This window comes from Ictidomys tridecemlineatus, chromosome 3, assembly GCF_052094955.1.
Source record: "Ictidomys tridecemlineatus isolate mIctTri1 chromosome 3, mIctTri1.hap1, whole genome shotgun sequence".
Lineage (NCBI taxonomy): Eukaryota > Metazoa > Chordata > Mammalia > Rodentia > Sciuridae > Ictidomys > Ictidomys tridecemlineatus.
The window spans coordinates 154,045,923-154,067,673 of NC_135479.1; the positions used below are offsets into that span (position 1 = coordinate 154,045,923).

The 21,751-nt window shown below is 41.2% G+C and overlaps 1 protein-coding gene across 3 annotated transcripts in view; it reads right to left on the minus strand.

Moving 5' to 3' along the window:
- Positions 1–493: 493 nt before the first annotated feature.
- The window catches only part of Gtpbp8 (GTP binding protein 8), a 52,294-nt gene continuing 31,036 nt past the window's right edge, over positions 494–21,751 (minus strand). Inside the window, exons 8-10 of one of the 3 annotated variants that reach the window (XR_013436876.1) lie at positions 17,384–17,507; positions 16,596–16,669; positions 11,320–14,126 (exon numbers count right to left, since the gene is read on the minus strand). The gene's annotated coding sequence lies outside the window, so the exon portion shown is untranslated. Of the gene's footprint in view, positions 711–11,319; positions 14,127–16,595; positions 17,508–21,751 lie in introns of those variants that run through there. The other 2 variants (XR_013436875.1, XR_005726921.2) reach the window with 2 other exon arrangements.

The window sequence follows — 21,751 nt, forward strand, 5'->3', positions numbered from 1 at the left end:
ACCTTGTTTTTGGTGATTAATTCTGCCACTTGGCCTCTGCAACTCCTAGATCCATTCACACTGAATTCAGGGGAACTCATTAGAAGGCAACAGAAAAGGTGAAGGATGCTGGGGCTCCCTTCATGAATATATTGTTTACAGACTTGGGAAAAGGAATGTCCTCTGAACTCTTTTCAGAGACATAGTTGAGAGGAGCCATCTTTCATGGTAATCTATTCTTTTTTATTTTTACTGTTATTATTTTTTTTTGCGATATTAGGGATTAAAGCCTTACATTTCAAGCCCTTCTTATTTTATTTTTTATTTTGATATGGGTCTTGCTAAGTTGTCCAGGCTGACATCAAGTGATTTTTTTTTTTGTTAAAATCCAATGGTCTATTTTGAACTTTGAATAAATTTTTATGGTTTTGTAACTTGATGCATTGATCATTTGAAAAATGACCTGAGTTATGCAGATCTAAATGTTGACAAATTACATTGTACAAGGATAATATTCATATATTTTTTTAATATCAGAAATTAAAAAGTGCTCAAAGCTTATAGGGGCAGACACAAGTTTTCCATTACTGATTTTCACTCTGAAGTTCAAGTTTTGGTGCATTCCGGTAATCCCAGCAGTTTGGGTGGCTGAGGCAGAAGGATTGCAAGTTCAAAGCCAGTCTGGGCAACTTCAGCAAGATGGTAATTCTCAAGACAACCATTATACATACCTACACAACAAAAGTGTTTTATAGTTACTTTCCACTTCATTACATAGAATATTAAAAAGATGTACCTTCAAGTGTTGAAATTCAAAATATTAATATTTTTACTGCTCCATCAGAATGTTCTTAAACAAAACTTGCATTCTTCTTTTTATTGAGTAGATTACAGTGACCACCTGTACAATATAGCATTTGCTGCCTAGACCCTTGGTTCTAAGACCCTAGCAGCATTACCCATTATTACTTTTGCCCCATCAGTTGAACTATCAACACAGTGAAAAATGGCAATTCATATTTTGGGATTTTTATGAAATTAAATTCAAACTTATGTACATATATAATAAGTCCAGAGCTCAGTGAACCACAGCTTAAGAACTGTTGTTGCACAGTGTACAAAGGAAGTTCTGGCATTTTTATTTAGGATAGGTCATCTTGCATCTAGATTTCAATGAACCAACCACTGTCAGAGCTATCCCAACACACTTAGCTGCTCAAGCTGACATTTCTGTGTAGTATACCCTAACCATTGCATTAGAACTTACCTATTTCTGTCCCTATCCATTACTCCTACTATCCATTCCCATACATTTTCCAAGTTTCTGTCAATAAAAATGGGTAAAAGTATGTAATTCTTTTTGAAAATATTGCACCTTCTCATGGTCACCCTTTTTTATGCTAACCTGTAGGTCTGCTGAGATCTGAGTCTGATCATAGGTCTAGAAGCAATGAGAATATATAAGGGTAGATCTTGAAAAAGCTCAGGAGTCCTTTGCAAAGCTCAGGACCCTGGGATCTGCCACAGCAGGTGATGAAGAATCAGGCAAGGGGAGATTAATTTCCTCAGATAGGAAGGGAAGGGAGCCTCCTTCTGGCAAAGACGTTCAGAAGAATGTAGGGGTTTAAGGGCCCAGCTTTTCAGAATCCACTCATATGTCCCTACTGAAATGTAAGCTGAAACCTGAAAGCCCTTAAGTCATCATTCTTTCTCCCAAATTCTCTATCATCCATCCAACTTCAATGTCTGTATTTCTATTAGAATGTTGTCTAGTGACAGTTGCTTTGTCACAAAGAAATCTTGACTTTTACTGACAATTGATCACATGTGTTTGTAAGTGGTAGATAAAAATAAAAGTAAATTTTGCCTCATCTGGCTATAGACTACTAGTATCCCTTTCACCACTTGAAGTAGAGTTTAAATTCCAGAAAATCCAAGTCAGTTCAAAGAACTCATCCCTAAGCTTCTCTGAAATAGCTTCCAATACCAATTTCTATGTTAATTAGGGTTTGATCAGAGAAGCAGAAAGATCAGTGATATAACATGAGGGATTTTTGACAGGAATTAGATGCTGGGCAGTCACGTAAACTGAGAAAGCTGTACATTTAAGGGTACTGAGTCTGTGTCTTATGCTGGGCCAAAGTCACCAGAACCAATAGCCAGGAAAGAAAAATAGCCATAAACTGGAGAAATAAAATATGTGTTAAATGCTTACTATTTTATTCCCTCTATTCTTCTGAGTCCCATAGCAATATCCTTGTTCACTGTTCACTCTGGCCTTGTTGGCATTGGAGGCTAAAGCCAGTGGCTTTTTTGGCTCCATTGGGGGATAGTAACATCCCAGGCAATTCTGGACCTTTCTGTACTTGAGCTAAGACCTTATTCTATATTTGACCTTGATCCAGGTGTTCCTCTCTGCTAAGTATCACCTGAGACCCTCTTTGGCAAATTCTCCAGATAGATTTAAGTTCTACAACCATGGACATCAGAAAGTGATGTAGGAAGCTAGATCTATATGCCTTTCTCTGCTTAATTATTCTGTATTTCTAGGTTTGCATTCAAATAAGTATTCCATGTTGATCTAAGAACAGGCTAGCAGGTAGTGTCTTTCCAGATCCCTGAATGAGAAGCCAGAATGAATCTCTCTTTTCTTGGAATTCACCTGACTTAATTAGGTGCTTCTAAAGCACTTGACATTGTAGCTCATAGTCCTTGATGTGTGTGTGTGTGCGCACGCGCATAGGTGAAAGAGAGAGAGGGACTGAGCGCTCAAATGAGTACTCATCAGCCAGCAGCATGTGGGTCACCTAGACCTATGAAACAAAAGATCCTGGTTTAAAATTTTTGCCTATTTCTGTGGCATAAATATTCCCACCATGGCTCATTTCAAGCTACTAAAGATTTAACAACTTTCTTAGAAATTTTCAGAATATTTATTTATTTTAGTTTATTTATTTATTTTAAATTTGTTTTACTTAGTTGAACGACAGCAGAATGCATTTCAATTTATTGTACACAAATGAAACACAACATTTCAATTCTCTGGTTGTACACAATGTAGAGACACATCATTCGTGCAATCACACATGTACCCAGTGTAATCATACCCATCTCATTCCACCATTTTTCCTACCCTCATTACCCTCGCACACTCTCCTCTTTGCCCAATCGCAAGTTCCTCCATTTTTTCAATCTGCACCCCTCCCTGTATCTTAGATCAGCATCCACTAATCAGAGAAAACATTTGGCTTTTAGTTTTTTGGGATTGGCTTACTTCGCTTAGCATGATATTCTCCAACTGCATCCACTTACTTGCAAATGCCATAATTTTATTCTCTTTTAATGCGAAGTAACATTCCATTGTGTATATATACCACAGTTTCTTTATCCATTCATCTGTTGATGGTCATCTAGTTTGGTTCTACAGTTTAGTTATTATGAATTCAACTGCCTTAAACATTGATGTGGCTGTGTCACTATAGTATGCTGATTTTAAGTCATCTGGGTATAGACTAAGGAGTGAGATAGTTGAGTCCAATGGTGGTTCCATTCCAAGTTTTCTGAGGAATCTCCACACTGCCTTCCAGAGTGGTTGTACCAATCTGCAGTCCCACCAACAATGTATAAGTGTGCCTTTTTCTCCACATCCCCTCCAACATTTATTATTGCTTGTATTGTTGATAACTGCCATTCTGACTGTAGTGAGATGAGATCTTAGAGCAGCTCTGATTTGCATTTTACCTTGCTAGCCAGCAAAGCAGACTCCAGTACTCCACTGCCCAGATCCTTCCTTTACCTGCCTTTATTTATTTATCTCTTCTCATAATTGCCACCAGAAAGAGTAAGCTTTCTTTTCTTGCCAGTGTCTCATATCTTTCTTCCACTATGTGGTAGCAAGCCTCTTAGTATGGGTGATTCTATTATCCAATCAGAGCTTTTGGGGGGTGAGAGGAGCGTTCAATTATTCATCAGGACAACACATGTACCTAGGGTCATCATGTCCTATAAATGAGGACTGAAAAAACTGGAATGGCTGCTTTCCCTACTTCAGAACTAGTCCTGATAATCAGGAGCCATGTGATCTTTAAAAAGTGAGAAATACTCCATGGTCTGAGTTCTTTCTGCTTCCTCCCCAAAGAAATTCAGGAAATCTTTCTCATCCTAGCCTGGTTTTTAAGTCTGCTTTCTTTTACATCATCTTCCAGTGTGGAAGAATACAAGCAAACACCTATGTAATATTTTGACACCTTTCTCTGTCAATATATTTATCATCGATCTCATTATAGGTCATTGAAAGGAAAGTCCTGTTTTTAAAGTTAGATTAAAATATAAACTCAAGTTCTGCCATTAAATATGTGGTCTGGAGCAAGTTTCTTAAATTCTTAAAAGAGTTTCAATTTCCTAGTCAATGAATTGGGATGCAGAGGGACCTTGGGTTCAATGGCATTACCAACTCTTCCCATTTCATCCAGGACTATCCTGATTTCAAACTAAAATCTTGCTTCACAAGAACCCTCATGGTTTTGGAAAAAACTGAGATGGCTGGTCAACCTCTAACCCAACAGATTTGTTAGGAAGCATCACGTGATGCTCAAACCATCTTATGTAGATGGAGCTGCTGTCCTCACAGTGGTCAGGGCATTACTATGTGGAAAATGTGTTCTGTTTTGCTTTTCTCTAGGTCCACTATGTGGGGTTTGCCATCTGTTTGGTGGACATATCTACGGATGATGAGTGGGCCCCTTTAAGTCATCTCAGTTATACAATTAATTACTAGACACAAAGAGAGATTTTGAAAATTCATCTCAGATAACTCTTCTTCCTCCAGATTAATCCTCCAAAATGACACTTTGAAGAAAACCTCTGAAATCCTCTTGCTAGGGAAAGCTCATGCTGTCCAAGGTGGATATGAATCTCCTTTGCTGTTTCTGTTGGAATACTCCTTGCCGTCAGAGAGGTGGCAGGGCCATCAAGCTCCAAATTCCATCCATCCCTCTGGGACCTGCAGGGAGTTGTTCTTCCACAAAGGCTTTATTTAGCCTGGCTTAATAAGAATCTCTCTTCTTAAAATATAATGTGAATTTAATGCTGATGACAGGGGTTGGGCGTTGAGCATAGAACCAAATCTTCTACTCCCTGAGAAAGTGCAGCTGTGCACATTCCCTGTCCTCAGTGCGAGAGGTGCAAGCCTGACAGGTAGGAAATAGCTCCAGAAGGGCCTGTTTGGTCTCAGGGACTCCTTCCAACTCTGACACCTCTACCTCTGCTGCGCTGTTAGGCGAGGCAGAACAAAACGACTCTCTCAGAGGCAAGCTTAGGGATGACATCAATATTTTTCCATCTGGAAGGAATTGAAATCACCAGCTCATTTTTTGATAGTCTCCTCGGGAGTACAGGTTGTGATTGGAAATTACGACTTGGAACTCAATTTAGGACAAATGACACTTTTTTTTCCGAATTACGCCAGCTGGTACATACACAGCATCTTCATTATCAGAGTTTCAACCTCACATCCCTTTTCTAAATTGGCAGGTTCTTCATAGTTGAAAATAATAAACCTAATTCTTCCTAAGACAATATCAATTTAGTGTGCTGGCTACAAGGGAGGGGCTAATGAACTTCTCTTTGAGTTCCATCTCCTTCTCCTACTTGTGAGCAAGCTGTATTAGAAGTAGAAGCAGGAAATGACAAGGTTAGGAACCAACACAGCATCTGACTCACAGTCGGGGTGATGGGTGAGACCAGGTTCCCAGGCCTGGCTGTACTGTCATTTTACCTATTGGGAAGTAAGGGGTTGTGTTCAGTAATCTTCCAAGCCCTGTCATCCCTAAAAGACAATGAATCCTATATTAGTAGCTATTCTGTTTTTCCCTTCTTTCCTTTGAGTTCCTCTCTTCTTCTCCCTTGAAACTGAACAGGCAGATGGGATGCCCTGGATGGGCAGGCGAGGGATGGTGTTGAAGGTTGGCTAGGAGAAGGCACAGGCATTTCTTTCCTCCATTTTCCTCCAGTTCTGCCTTCAACAGGGGTCTCTCCATGACACAAAATGGCTTTGCCATGTCCTGGAGACCTGCTCTCCAGCAGTCACACTGTCCTTTTCTGGATTATGTTCTCTCTAAATCCATCATCTTCCATCTTGGGGGAGGGCCCCTTTATGTGGTATAAACCAGCTGTCTGAAAGCAAAGTCCCGATTAGTAACATTTGTCCATTTTCATGGCTTACATATTCTTTTTAAAACTGTCCAATTTCCAGGAAGAAGTAGTTTAATAACCTGCATGAGAATTTTCTGAATACTTCATAATCTGCTCTCACAAACCAATCTGAGCACAGTACGGGCCTGGCAGAGACTGTAGGTAGGAACCAGGCCTTATTCTTCTCTCATCAGGGCCTTTTGTCAGCACAGTGGGCACAAAAGTGAAGCCCTTGATTGAGCTGCTTCTGGCTCATTGACAGAACCATTGTTCCTTACCTTCATAATCTTTCTTCAAGTAATTGTAATAATTTTCCAGCCCAGTCTTGGCCTGAGGCCCCAATTTATTTCAATTTATTGTGGTATTCTCTGATCATCAGAATTTGGTTTATTTCTGTTCTCTTTCTCTCCTGATACTTTTATTTTCAACACATGAACACATGTGCATGAAGACAAAATTAAATCTATGCTTCTCTTCTTCTATCTTAGGAAAGAGAAGGTGCTGGTAGAGCTAATTCTAAGCAGTATGATCTCCTCTTGTAGGTCATGTCAGACTGGATTTACTCAAAGACTCCTTGTCAAAATGCCATGTATGGCAATCTGTGGAAACTCAGATGGGGGAAGATCCAGAGACCAACCTGCTACTGCTAGCAAACCAGGTACTCATGATAATTTCTGTGGATCTATCCACAAACTTTACTAAATTAAAGAGGCTACATCTGTTGGGCTTTTTCTCTTTCCACTTCTTCCCTTGTTTGACTTGCACCCTGACTTCATTGTGTAAGTTTGCTCTGCAGGGCTGTGCCAGTTGTGGCTCTGGGACAAAGTGTTCCTTTTCCAGGCAGAGATGTTTCATCTGGAGCCAGCCCTGACTTTTCTTTCAGCTATAATGTAAGCAAGAAAATATGAAAATGAGTAGCACAAATAAGGTTTTATGGCTTTCACCAGCAACATAGAGAGCCAGGAAAGACAATAACAGAATTCAATCATTCACTCTCCTTTCCCATTAACTTGATTTTGGTTTCTCTTCCAGAATAAATATTTGACAAATTTCTTCATTCGTGTGGAGCTGGAGGAAATGCAATAACTTTGGCTCAGGTGGATTAATACTGCTTTACTTTGGCAGTTCTGGCCTGTGGAGTTTAGTTCTGGGTTTATAATTCCTACAGGCCATATGGCAAAGACCAATAAAGGCAGCAATGAGGTCACTGAGTAGGGGTCCAAGGCTAGAACAGCCAAAACAGACATCATAGGTCAAGGCTGAGGCACTGGAGAGATGAGCTCAGGACAAGACAGTGTGTCCACTGATTGCACTCCATCCCTAAGGAAGCCCTTTCTCCAAGGTGGAAAATCACAAGATCTCTAAAAGTGGAGGAAATTCTTCAATAAATTATCAGCACTTGCATTCTTCATGGACTTCAGGAATCAAAGGAGGCTGATGGCAAGTTATGATTAGGGAACGGTGACTAATACACACTCCAAAAGGGCACAAGAGAAGGGCCAGCCTGAAGCAAAATCATGTTTTTTTTTTTCTTGGCAACTCTTGCTTCTGTTATTCTCCCTTCAGTTATGGAATGAAGTTTTTTTGTCCCCTGCCCCAAATTCATAAGTTGAAATGTTAACTCCCATGTAACATTAGGAGGTGGATCTTTGGGAAGTTACTGGGTTATGAGGCTGGAGCCCTTTTGAATGAGATTAGTGCCCTCATGTGAAGATACTCAATAGCTTTCTTCCTCTCTTTTTCTTTCCCTCTCCCTGCCTTCCTTTTCCCCTCCCTTCTGTTCTCTGTCATGTGAGGATGCTACAAGAAGATTCCCATCTGCTAACCAGGAAGCAAGTCCTCACCAGACATTGGATCTGCTGGTACCTCAATCCTGGATTTCTCAGACTCCAGATTGTGAGAAATTGTGTGTGTGTGTGTGTGTGTGTGTGTGTGTGTGTGTGTGTTTCTCTAAAAACTAATAGTCAATAATGGAAGAATGGGGTAAAGGGGATAAACTTCTTGAAGTTTCCTGGTGTTAGAAAACTATTTCAAAGATATCCATAAGATGTCTGTCCCTTCCTGCTGAGAGTGGAAACTGTCCATACTGCTCCTATAATCCCAGGAAACCTAGAGAAGCTCTTTTAAGGTATAACCAAGTCTCCTCGGTAACCTGTCCATGCCACTTCTTGCTGTGGTGGACACACAGAGTCTTCAAAACAATCCAACATATCTTAGCCCCTGCTCTCCACTGGACAGAATCACCCACTGAGGGTGTCTGAGGTAGATACACCAGAGCAATATGTGTTATTATTGTAACTTCTAAACACAGGGGCATGGAGTACCTGAGCACAGCCCTTCTAAAGGCTTGGTTACTCATTTTAACCACCCAACAGTGGTCCTAAGAGGCCTCCCTGAAGGGGCTTGACAGAGCTTCAGTTTAGTAAACATAGAATATCTGGGATTTGGGTACCACATTCCCTCCCATCTGGGTTGGCTTTAGTAGGCTCCTGGCCTTAACCTTGAGCCCGATGTCCCCCTGGCTGCGCTGGCAATGACCCCCACCTGATCCTAGCTAAACAGCTTCCTCAGCATAAGAAATACATGCTGGGGAGGTTTGGGCAGCAGAGAGAGGTATTTGGTGAGATGCTCAGTTAAAGATTTCTTTTACCACCAAGTAGACATTGTAGTTTTGCTGGAATCACATTCAGGTTTATGTGCATTTGGTTTTATGAAAAATGCAGGGCTATTTACCCAGGAAGTGAGTTGACCTGGCTCAGCCACAGATGATATTTTGGCTAGAGATAAGCTCCTGTCCAATGGGGGAGGCTTTCAAGGACTCAGGGTGAGAAGACACAGGAAGGACCCTGGGATCCTGGATTTTATTGTTGCTTTGCCACTAGTAAGCAATGTGACCAAAGGCAGTGAGCTTTCTTGGTGACTCAGTTTCCTCATCTCTAAGATGCACAGGGGTGAAGTGGGTGACCCCTTAAAGCCCTGCCAGCTCCAACATGCTGACTACTACTATTGTGTGCATGTCCTTGAAGCTGGAGTTGATTCTGTGTGTCCCCACAACTACCCTTCTGTGATGGTACTTGCTGGAGCATTCACACAATAGAGTAGGAAGAGCAGGGCTTTGCAGCTAGAAAGACTCTGTCTTTAATCTTGGCGCTGCAGACTGGGGTCTAACTTCTCTGCTTCTTGCCTCATTTTCCCCATGTCTAAGACAAAGGCAATCACCCCAACTAGCAGAGAGATCATGAGATAGACACAGGACCTATGGTAGGGCTCAGTACAAGCATCACTGGTGTTGCTGGGTACCATGAATTCACATTAAGTTCACCAAATTCCATCTGAAACAGGATTTCATGGAGCTGTGACTTTCAGCAGCAAGGTTATGCTAGAGAGACAGTCTGATTCAAAACAGAATTTATGTAAAAAAAAAATGAGGGTTGTTTTCTTTCAGTGAGCGCATCTGTAGTGCTCAGCTCTCTGGGGCACACCCTCCAATATTTAGGAAGTCATTCTGTTCCCAGCTGAAAATGATCTCTTGGGCCTTGGGCCTTTTTTTTTTTTTCCCCCATCCCTGGTCAGACCTCCTGCTCTTTTCTTCTGCTGGTCAGGATAGCATATGGGTCTTGAGAAAACCATTTGCATTTCACATTCATTTCATGGCCATGATTGTTCTCATGTGCTTTTATATCCACATGTGTGGTTTTTCTCAGATCTTGTGCAGCCAGAGAAGCAGCGCAGCCTCTCCTCAGGACTCTCTGCTCTAGTTAATGGTGCTATCAGCAGAAGTGAGCTTTCCACCAGCAGGGGAAATGTCAGTTCACTCCTTTGTTCGCTCACTCATCATGATTTGAGTACCTAAAGTGTGTGAGTCATGGCCCCAGGTGCTGGAATCCAGAGACGAATTAGAAACTTTGAGAAGCTCAGGAGAATAACTCAGTGAACAGAATTTCAAACACAACATGGTAAATATTTTTATAAAAATCTTGGAGGCGAGGAGATAAAATGACTCCCAGTTTCCATCTGGATGTGTCAGAGAAGGGAACACTGAAGTTGGATGTTGAAGAGTGAGTAGGAGTTTTTCAGGAAAAGCTATGTCCACCTGAAGGGAATTGTGGAAACTCTTCTGGCCTTGCAGTCTTTTAAATCATTTCTGGTCAATTCCCTGGAATACCTGTTGTAGGATCATCAGTGTGGAACTCGGATTTCACAAACTCTGCAGGCCTCTATGCACAGTCTACCGTCTTGCTCGAGCAGGGTGGGAATGTCTAGCAGTGAGGTTCCTCCACGCTCCTCTTTGTTCTGGTGATGTGACTCATTACTCCTAACCCCTTCTTTACTTTTCTCTAAGGGGAAGATGCCCTTACTCTTTTCAAAGGCAGCCCTTCCTCAAGGAGCCAGATCCCATCCCATTTCCTTGCAAGACTTTGCTTATTAAGTTGTCTGTCTTAAAGCTTCAGAATCTTCTATTTCTCTATTCCTTTTGCTCTGTCAACAAACAAGTTCCAGTCTTGCACAACCTAAAAACAAACAGAACCTTTCTGAACCCTGCTATCCCCCTGAGCTATTGCAGGGCTGCCTGCCTTCCTCCTACTAACTTGTGCATTGAGGGGTTGGTTTCTTCTAGCTCCACCGTCACAGTCTCCATGGTCCTCTGCTTCTCACAGTTTGGCTTTCAGCTCCTCCTCCCCCCTAGTCTTACTTCCCCCAAGTCAACAGACCCCCTGATCAACAAACCCCTGGCCCATCCGCAGCTCTCATTCACACCAACTTCTGCCCCACTGAAATCCTTGAAATGTCACAATCTTGAACTGTCATTCGTTCCTGGCTTCCACAGCATGTGGCTCCTGGCTTCCTTCTTGCTCCTGCTTGCTGTCCTCGCCAGCCCCTCTTCTCTTATCACAGATCCCATCTGCCCTTCCTCAGTCAACTTATACTGTCCCTTGGTCTCAGTAATAGACTCCCAAAGCTGGTCCCTGGGTGCCTCAGCTCCTCTGGAGCCTCACACTCCCATTTCCAGCCATGTCTGTGACCTTTAGCCCACTGGTATCCCAAATGCTGAGTTCAATCCCTTCATTCCCTAATATTTACATTTTGGTGAGTGGTCAGTCAGCATCCCAGCATCCAAACTAAAGATTTGATGATATTATTTATTACTTCTATTATTTACTACTTACTCCCCTTCCCTTCTTCCACTTCCAATCCTGGGTCACTCTGACATGTTCCTGCCACCTTTTGTTAGGAAAGCAATGGCTTCTCCTTGCCTGTCCCGGGGTTGCCTGATCCTGATTTTCATTCATTCCCAGCCCACATGAATTCATGTGGTAAAGCTTCACTCGGACGGTGTCACAACCCATTGCCTTTCTGTATTCACCCACATTTGTCTCTGATATTAACAGAGTATTTTTAAGAAAACCTCCACTGTCTCTATTCAAATTAACTTGTTCTTACCCAGTATCTAGTAGAGGCCCGGGGTGGTGGGAATCCTAGACAAACTAAAATCAGTTTTCTTGATAAATTCTAAAATCACTGTATTCTTTTAGAAAATATAGTAAATGACATAGCTTACAACTTTGGCTTATGCCTCAACAAAAACATTTACTTGAGTAGAGTGCTGTGTATATTTGTCGGGACACACACGCACACACAGAAACCACACTGGGCAGTAGGGGTACACAGAGCTTGCTCTTAAGGAACTCATGGCCTCTTGGAAGAAGGGGAAAGGGGGAACAAGTCACGGCAACATCATATGGTGAACACTTTACTTAGGACAAGTAAAGCAGTATGTGGTGCCTATGGCGGTGGGACTAGGGAAAGGAAATTGAGCTGGCACAGACTGCCAGCTATAAAGAGCAGCACTGGATTTACGCCTTAAAGAATAAGCATGAGTTTCTCAGTGGAAAGGGGGAAAAGCAAAGTGTTTCGGGTAAAGGGAACAGGAAGACAGGTGTGTGTGTATGTGTGTACATGTGTGTGTGTGTTGGAGGAGGACAGAGGAAAGTGCGTTCATAGAAGGGAAGCTGTCTTATGAGTCAGAGTAGTGGTTCTGGGTAGGGGATGGATTTTTCCCCTGGTGGCTCTTTATGGGGCAATTTTGCTCCCCATGGGACACATGGTAATGTCTCTAGCCATTTTAAGATTGTTACCACCTTAGAGGGCGAGGGTATATGCTACTAGTATTTAGTGTGCAGAGGTCACAGTTGCTGCTAACTATCCTGTAATACACAGGACAGCCTGCTAGAAAAAAAAATTCTACCATCCCAAATGCCAATAAGTGCCAAGGTTCAGAAACCTTAAAGTAAAGCATGATAGTTCTAGGAAGAAATAGCGCTTGAGTTATCCACCTGAAGGATGGTTTGGTGTTGTTTTGCAAAAGGTCTGAAGGGTCTATCAATATGATGGAAGTTTCTAGAAAGGTAAACATTTTATTTTCATTAACTTAATTGGTCTCATTTGATTCAAGGGTACTCATTCATAGCATAATTCAATAAAAAGTGATAATGCTTACAAGTAACAAAAGAACATTTTCTTTACAAGATTCTTAGGATTTAAGTGTTGAGGTCTTTTGATTGTGGATCTTCTAGTGGAAAGGCATCTGTGTGTCCTGGCTGGTTCCTAGTGCTATTGGTAGCCTGGGTGCAGAGTGCTGGGCCTTCCAGAAGCCTTTTGGGGGGTGGGGGAAGGATGGGGCCTGGAGGTTCAGACTATCCAGGTAGGGCCGTAGAGAGGAGGAGCTGGTAGCCTCCCCAAAGGCTTGTGGAGGTCATGAGAATCTTCTCTTCTTGGAGTTCTTGGTATAATGTCTATCAATAGTGCTGGGGCCACTGCCTCTGCCACTCCTCCACCCCAACTCCTGCAAAGCACTAGGATATCTGTCTACTGAGGCATCAGGCGAGGCAGATCCAGGAAGGACAGGGTTGAGCTCAAGGTGATGATGGACCTGTGCCTGTTGTAAGGTCACAGCTAGGCATGGGTTCTCAGGAAAGACTGGCTCTGCATGTTTGTGAATGGAAGTCTGGAGATCACATTTTCTAAGTCATTTTTATGTTGGAAAGGTTGAATTTGTGTCATCATTGTTTAATCCTGTCCTCTTTTTTTCAGTTTTCCATTGTGATGCCCTGACCCACCCCCAGTATTGGGCGTCAGATCCACTCTATCATGAGGAGGTTGATAATTGACTGGAAGTTATGTAGGAAACACAAGGCATCCTAAGCCTATTTTCAATTTTCTAAACACAGATATCTGCTAAGAAATTATTATATTAAGCATGGGGCATACCCTTTGTTTGATCAAAGATTCTAACTTGTGGTTCTCACAACTTACTGTGGCTCTCGGAACTTTGAGCTTAGGGCTTGGCACCTGAACTAGAAGTGAACCAGAATATCCCTCCCCTCCTTGGAGGAACAGGAGAGGTGGAAATGAGAATACCTTCTTGCCCAGAGTTCCAAGGAGCTAGGAGCTGGTGGCCCCAGCACTATTGATAGCACCTGATCCCAGACCTTCAAGACTGGAAACCACCAGTTGCTCTACTTCTGCTTCCTCCTCTGGGAAACCAGATGCCATGTCCTAGAAAATCCTTACTGAGGCCCACACAGGACATCCCCAAGTAGAAAGGTATCATGGTGGGTAGGCTAGCCAACCACAGGATGTGGAAACCATGACTCCAGCCCAATTTGAAGGATCTGTGTCCCAGATAGGAGGGGAAGTCATGACCACCCAGTGCCCCTGGACTGGCCATCTCCCTTGTGAGTTTCCCTGCCCATGCTAGCCTGAATGTACTCAAAGCAGAGAGAAAGGAGCCAACCCTGACCATCACCAAAAAGCCCAATGCCTCAGTTGACAGGAAGCAGGATGTTCCATGCAGAGGTTGCCCCCTCACCTGGGAGCCTGGGTCCAGCCCACTCTGGAGGGGAGAACCAAGGACTATCCAAAGCATCAGGACTTGACATTGGCACCAGGTGAGCCTTTGAAGCAAACATAGCAGTTGTTTGTAATGTACACTCTTGAAAAGCAAGAAGCAAACAAAACAAAAACTTTGAGCTTGAGGAACATTTCCAAATACTAGATTTTTTATGGCTCATTTAATGGGATTCAGTGGAATCCACTGTCATCATCAACCTACAATAGCATTCAGACACTGAAGTTAAGGGCTACAACCCCTGTGGCCAGGGAGAATGAGAGATCACAATTTCAAAGGTTGGGCAATCTTCTTACCCTTCTACTTAGAAACTGTATACCCCATGGTAGGGTTGCCAGTTAAAATACAGGATGCCCAGCTGGTTTTGAATATCAGAGACATAATTTTTCTTTTTTAGTATAAGTTTGTCCCATGATAAATTCATTGATCTGAAATTCAAATTTAACTTAACACCCGGTAGTTTTATTTGCTAAATCTGGAAACTCTATTCCAGAGACCATATGAAATGGGAATTTTCCATGTGTTTGGTTAGTATCAGTGCCCATGCCCTTCTCTAGGGTGAACAACTATCTGGCCCCTCTAGCTAAGGTTATTTCTAAATAACCTAGTAACGTGACTCTTACAGCCCAGCCATCAACTCCATCTCTCTAAAGAGACCATCATATGTTTTGCAACTGGAAGGAGAAAAATGTCATTGAAAATGGATTCACTAAGAGACAGTGTGTCGGTCTCTGATGTGGTGGTGCATTTTTAAAATGCTTTCTTCATTTAACAAATATTAACTGAGCATCTGGAATGTTTAAAGCATCTGGAATTGAACAAGGAACTAAATATTCCTGTTCTTAGAGTGCCTGCAAGCTTATAGGGGGTTTTGGTTTTCTTTTTTCGATACTAGAGATTGAGCTCAGGGCCTCATACATGGTAGGCAAATGCTTTACCACTGAGTTACATCCCTGGCCCATAGGGAGGAATTTTAAAAGTTAATTTCAATATTTTAAAAAATGTTTTCATTAACGCATTATAGTTATATATAATAGTGGGGTTCATTCTCACATAATCACACATGCATGGAATATAATTTGCTCCATTTCAACCCCCAGTGCTCCCTCTTCCCCTCCCCTCTTCTCCTCCCTGATTCCCCTTCCTCTTCTTTACAGGTCTTCCTTCTATTACTTACTGTTTTTCTAAGTTGGTGCTTTATAGATGTACATAAAGATGGAATTCACTGTGACAGATATGTACATAGTGTAATTTTGTCATTTTCATTCCACAATTCCTCCCTTTCCTGTCCCTCCCCCCCTTCCCCTCAACTCCTTCCTGTACTGTACTGATCTTCTGCCTATTTTCATGGTATTCCCTGATTTTTCCCCCTTACTTTTCTCTAGCTTCCACATATAAGAGAAAACATTCAATCTTTAACTTTCTGAGGCTGGCTTATTTCACTTAGCGTGATGTTCTCCAGTTCCATTCATTTACCAGCAAATGCCATAATTTCATTCTTCTTCATGGTTGAGTAAAACTCCATTGTGTATATATACCACATTTAAAAAAATCCATTCATCTGTTGGTGGGGCATCTGGGCTGGTTCCCTAACTGGGCTATTGTGAACTGTGCTACTATAAATATAGATGTGCCCATATCACTGTGATATACTGATCAGTTCTTTTGGATAAATACCAAGGAGTGGGATAACAGGGTCACATGATGTTTATATTCCTATTCTTTTGAGTAATATCCATACTGCTTTCCAGAATGATTGTATTAATTTGCAGTCCTGCCAACAAGTAAGATGAAATCTCAGTTTAGTTTTGATTAGTATTTCCCTGGTTGCCAGGGATTTTGAATTGTTTTTCACATATTTGTTGGCCATTTGTATTTCTTCTTTTAAGAAGTGTCTGTTTAGTTCTTTTGCCAATTTATGACTGGGTTATTTGTTTTTATAGTCTTAAGATTTTGAGCTCTTTATATATTCTGAATATTAATCCTCTGTTGGAGGTAATATCCTTCATTTTAAATTTTAGATGTGACCCTACATACTGGCTTAATTACACTGTAGTTCCTTGTCACTATTTGAATATATCTGCCTACTGCTTTGATCGTGTTTTCTTATGTACTACTGAGGTAAAATTCTTGCTATGCCAGCATCTCCCATGGTATGTTTTATGAGAATAGATAGCAATAGATACTGGTTTAAAGAGAAAGCTTCTAGGAACATGACTCTCCTAATTCTGTTTCTTAGCGTGTGTGTGTGTGTGTGTGTGTGTGTGTGTAATTGTACAGATAAAGGATATCTTAGAAATGTTGGGCGTATAGAGACTATCTTTCTTGACCAGCACTCTAAATCCAGCACTTTAAAGATTCCAGTAACAGCTTTTTGGGCAGAAAAGATGGTTCCTCGCTTTAGCAGCAGACACAGAAACGTGGCTTGGCTCTTTCCCTTGGCACAGTTCTAAGGTGTTACGTTCCATTAGAGGCCCTGGTGGGAGGAAGCACTTGTACCTTTTCAGAAACTCACCAAATCAGGCACAGACTTGCTGGCAGCCTTGATGGAGGGACCTCACTGATCCGTGCCCAGCTCTCAGGAGGTAACTGGCAAGAGAGAAGAAAGCAAAACAAGCAACCAAATCCCTGTACACCTTATAAATTTGACTTGGAAATTTTGCCTCAAGGCTATAAAAGAGGAGGAAATAATGATTCCATTTTCTCCAAGTCCAATTTTTGGCATTTAGTCTTTAATGTGGAGAAAATACATCCAATTATCTGATTATCAGCTTTTTCCTTTTTTCTTTTTCTTTTCTTTTTAGCCTAGCCATTTCCAGGATCAGGTGATTCTGCTCCTTGAGAATGAATTTAGGTTATGCTACCCCCATCCAAAACTAGGCCTTCAAATCACATGACTCGCCTCCTCTTCAGGGGCCAAGCCTGGAAATCATGCGCTTCTACTTTGCTTGGGAGACATTTCTTTGATTATCTGAATCTCGTCTGCCAAGTATAAATCGATTTGTCTCCATTCTGTTTGGGTTTGTGAAGCTGGGATTATCTTGGTGGTTTCGGTGACCAATTTAAAGGGTAGTATGTGTACAGCTTCCTGCTGCCCCCTGGTGGAAACAATGGGTATTGAACAAGCCATAACAGAACTGATTTAAGCAAAACTTAAGGTGTCAGTGCAAAGGCTCACAGGGAATAAATTCGCTTCAAGCTATTCGTGTCTACTAAAATATGAATCTAGATTTATAAATGAAAGATAAATTAAATGAATGGAGCTATGAGAGTCTGTCTTAGCAGTTGAAGCTTCAATCTCACCTTTCTCTGTTTGCTGGCAGCTCATTTCTCCTTCCTCTTTCCCAACCTCTTCCTTTTCTTCATCTCTTATTTCATGTATCTTGGGATAATCCCAAGATTCCCGTAGGGTTATCTTTCAACATTTCTGAAAAGTGAGGATCAGCATTTGGCCCAGGAAATGGGTGTATCCTTATATACTCCACATTTCAAATTACAATTGATACTTATTCATTCAGATCAAATTGCAAATCAAAATTCACTTCAGGAATGCAAATGGAACACGTTAGTCTTATACTTTATGAGAATTTCTCAGTGCAGAAAGTGAGAGTCTGTCTCCTTAAGACTTGGCATGCAAGTTACATTTTGAAAGAGAATATGTTAATTTTTAAGGCCTACAATTGACAAAATTCTCAAAAAGTACACCCAGGTAGAGGCATGTTTTTAATTAAAATATACTCCATGAAAGAAGCCTTTTAGAATTTTAGAATCAAGGAAAATTTTTGAGACTAGTCTATAGGAACATTAACATATTATGCATCAGTATTCAGCCATGCACTTTCAAATGTGTTCCAGTGATTTCTAGAGCTATTGTGAGGTTCTTTTTATTTATTTTTTATTAAGAAATTATCAATGCCAGGCTAGTACTTGGTTCATATCAGAAGGCTTTTCTATTATGAGTTCATTCATTCATTCATCATTTTTTTCAGTGAGTATTTGCTGAGTGGTCTTGTGGCAGCACTATGGGAGGCATCCCTCACCTGCATGAAGCTGCTTGTAGAACTGAGCCAAATATCTCAAGAACATGGCAGACCAGGCAGCATCATGGGAGAGGCGAGAGGGAAGTGAGATGGGGGTTCAGAGATCAGTGAAAACCAGGGACATCTGAGTTAGGGTTTTATTTATTTACTTGGTGCTGGGGATTGAACCCAGGGCCTCATTCATGTTAAGCACATGAGCTACCACTGAACTATATATCCTATGAATCTAGGATTTAGATCAGTGGTAGAACATTTGTCAGGTATTTTGGTCACAGTGATGTCACCTGGAAAACTTGTTCCTCTCCATCCCAAGTCCTCTATCATTCCAGGTACTTCATTATTCTCATCTCCAGTCACCTTCACATCCACTTCACTTCAGCCATGTACCCTCAAGTGAGAGCCCAAAAGGTTCATCAGGATCATTCCATCTCTACCGCATAAATTCAGACACTTCCCTTTCTAACAATAGCTTCCTACTTTTAAACTTTCCTACCCAGTTTACTCCTTAAAAATCTCGTCTGTGCTCTCCTTGTTCTTGGGTGCACATTGGGCAACTTCTTCCAGTCTCTGAGTTAAGTGTGGCCAAATCGCTGAGGAAGCCATTTTCAGACCAGTGCTGTTAAGCAGCAGTTGTATCTCTTCCACACTCTCTTTCCTCTTCAGCAGTGAGGGTGAAGCTGGAGGACAGGGAAAGCCACCAGATGGGATCGGAGCTGGAACAAAGCCACTGCAGACCCTTGGGTGACCTAGGAGTATATTTCTGTCAAAAACTGAGGTTCAAAGAGATTAAGCACCTAGCTCGAAGTCACATGGCAAGTATTATGGGAACCCAGATTCGAATCCAAATCCAGTCTTCTTTCCACAGTCCAGGTTATAAACCTTTGTGATGTATATATTGCTTTATCATATTCATATATATATATATATATGTATATATATACACACACACATACATACATATACATACACACACACATATATATATACAAACGCACATATGTATGTATATATAAATATATCCATACACATATAAACACTTGTTTTAGTCAGCTTTTCATCACTGTTATCAAAATACCTGATAAAACAACTTAGAGGAGGAAAAAAATTATATGGGTTTTATAGTTTCAGAGATCTCAGTCCATAGAAAGCTGGCCCCTTTGCTCTGGTTCCGAGGTGAGGCAGCACACCATGGCTACATTGAGGGTTTTGTTTTATTTTGATTTTAGTGTGAGGATCAAAGTCAGGACCTTGGGCATGCTAAGCAAATGTTCTACCACTTATAACATCCCTAGCCCCAAGAGTTTTTATTCTTTTGCTTAATGGCCAACATAAGTTTTTTTGGTTGTTGTTGTTTGTTTGTTTTTAGGGAAAAGGACCATGTGTGTGCTTGCTATCTGTTGCCTTCCAGTGCCTAGCAGAGCATCTGGCATATAATAGATACACAAGAGAAATTTACCAAAGGTTCTGGCCTGAACATTGTGTCCTCTAAAATTCATATGTTGACATTCTAATCACCAATTAGGAGGTGGAGCTTTTGGGGGAGGTGATGAGGTCATAAGGGTAGGTGTCCTCAAGAATAAGTATCAGTGCTCTCTGATTCTCTGTGATTTGAGCTAAGAGTTAGAGACCCAAGAATGTTATTTTCTGAAGGGTCTCCAGTGCATTCAAAAGCATGACTGTTACAGTGAGATCATCTGGTCCCCTCACAATCACAATCAATCTTGGGTGACTAGGTACAATGACACAGCACACTGTGGATTTCTAATATCCATTTTCCCCTCATGAAGAGATTGTTTGTGTTCAAAACTCCTTAGTCCTTATATTACCAAACCAATCTCAGATACCAAATTGGGGGGCTGTTTCCTGGCATCTCTTCTGTTTCCAAAAAATGTTATCAGTCAGAGTTCTTCAGTATTACACAGTAAATACGATGTACTTCACCGGAGAGAATTTAAGGAATATAAGAATTGATTACATTGGTGTAAATGAAGTACAAAACCACACCACTGAGGTAGCACAGAGGTATATGTGAAAGTAGCTACAATCCCTGAAACAAAGCAAAGAATTTGAGGTTAGCAGAATTTAGACTTTTAGAGGAAGGGTATCACAAAATTGGCACTCAGATCTTTGAGAACACCTTCTAGGCATAGTTAGGACCTCTAAGAGTAGTTCTAAGAGGTAAGAACTATTTCTTAGAACTAAAGGGAGCCAGGGCCTGGAACCAACTGCAGTTGCCTGGGCTGAAGAGTGGTTTTTGGTGGGCAACACTGTTACAAGTAAGTTCTCCTCCTCCTGCCTTTAACCTCCCTCTAGTGGCCTGTATTGGTATAATAACAACTGGCAAAGAAAGTAGCTTGCAGAGTCCCAGTCCCTGCATCACAGAGCAGTTTGAAGCACCAGACTGAAGTTCAAAGGCCATAGGTGAATGGGCCAAAAAGTATATCTGAATATATTGGTGCACATGCACATGCTCACACATGCACAAACACACACACCTTAAGACTTTGGCGCACAGTATGCTGGCATTGAAAATGTTTTTTTCCTCATTATAACAGCAAAACTTCTATTTTTCTTTTAAAATGGAAGATACAAATAAGTTCATAGAAGGAAAGATATACCCTATTGTTGGAAAAATTATCATGGTTTTGTTAGGATCCCCCAGATTCTCTCTTCAGTGTGTAGATACATATTTTTTTTCATGGAATTATCACTGATTTGGGGGTGGGGGGCAAGGAGAAGAAATGGACTTTAACTCAGCGTGGTAAGTTATTCACGCTCATCGCAGAAGAGAATTTCAGGGCATTTTGGAAGCAAGGCACCAGCAAACATTTATTTAAGGGCAGCAAAAGTGTACACACCTGAAGGTAGGGTGCAGGTGCCCCTCACCTCTTAGAGAAGATGAGTGACACACCCATGACTGAGCTCTCTGATTATATATAGAACTTTTCTGGGAAGAAATGTGCAGGTTCTCAGACAAGTTTCTTTGAAAATCAATCCATGATTATCATTCTATATTTGGGGTTCAGAATGTCTTTTTGGTCAGTCTAGCTGCAAATCATTTGTGGGTTCATTGTGTAAGTCTTTGAATCTGGTGGCATTTAAATTATATTTTTGTTCTAGTTGATCTGTTGCAAGCATATGCTGGAAATTATGTCCATCTAACTAAGAGACAAGCATGACTAGTCATGCTCAAAAATCCTGGTCTCCAGCTAGTAAGGGTCTTTTTTTTTTTTTTTTTTAATCTATCTCCCAGAGCTATCTCACTAAAGTTTCTTGTGATCTGCCTCTAGGGGGCTGGGGCAGGAGGCTTTAATGGGAGGACCCTGCATTCTACTATGCTTCTTAACAAGTGCAATTCCAGTTTTATGTATTTATTTTATGCATTTGATTTCCTTGTAAGGTTTTGTGTGTGTGTGCGTGGGGTGGGGTGGGTAATTCCACTGCCTAAATTTTCTAACAGATTCACTATGTGGATACAAAATCATTTTCAATTTTTAGGATTACAACAATCAAGGATAACTTCATATCTAAATTTTTGAGGAAAGACCTAGAAACAAGACATCCATCACACTTTTTACTTTGTCTATATGACAGTACCTCAAAATTATTTTATTTTGTATTTCTTGGATAA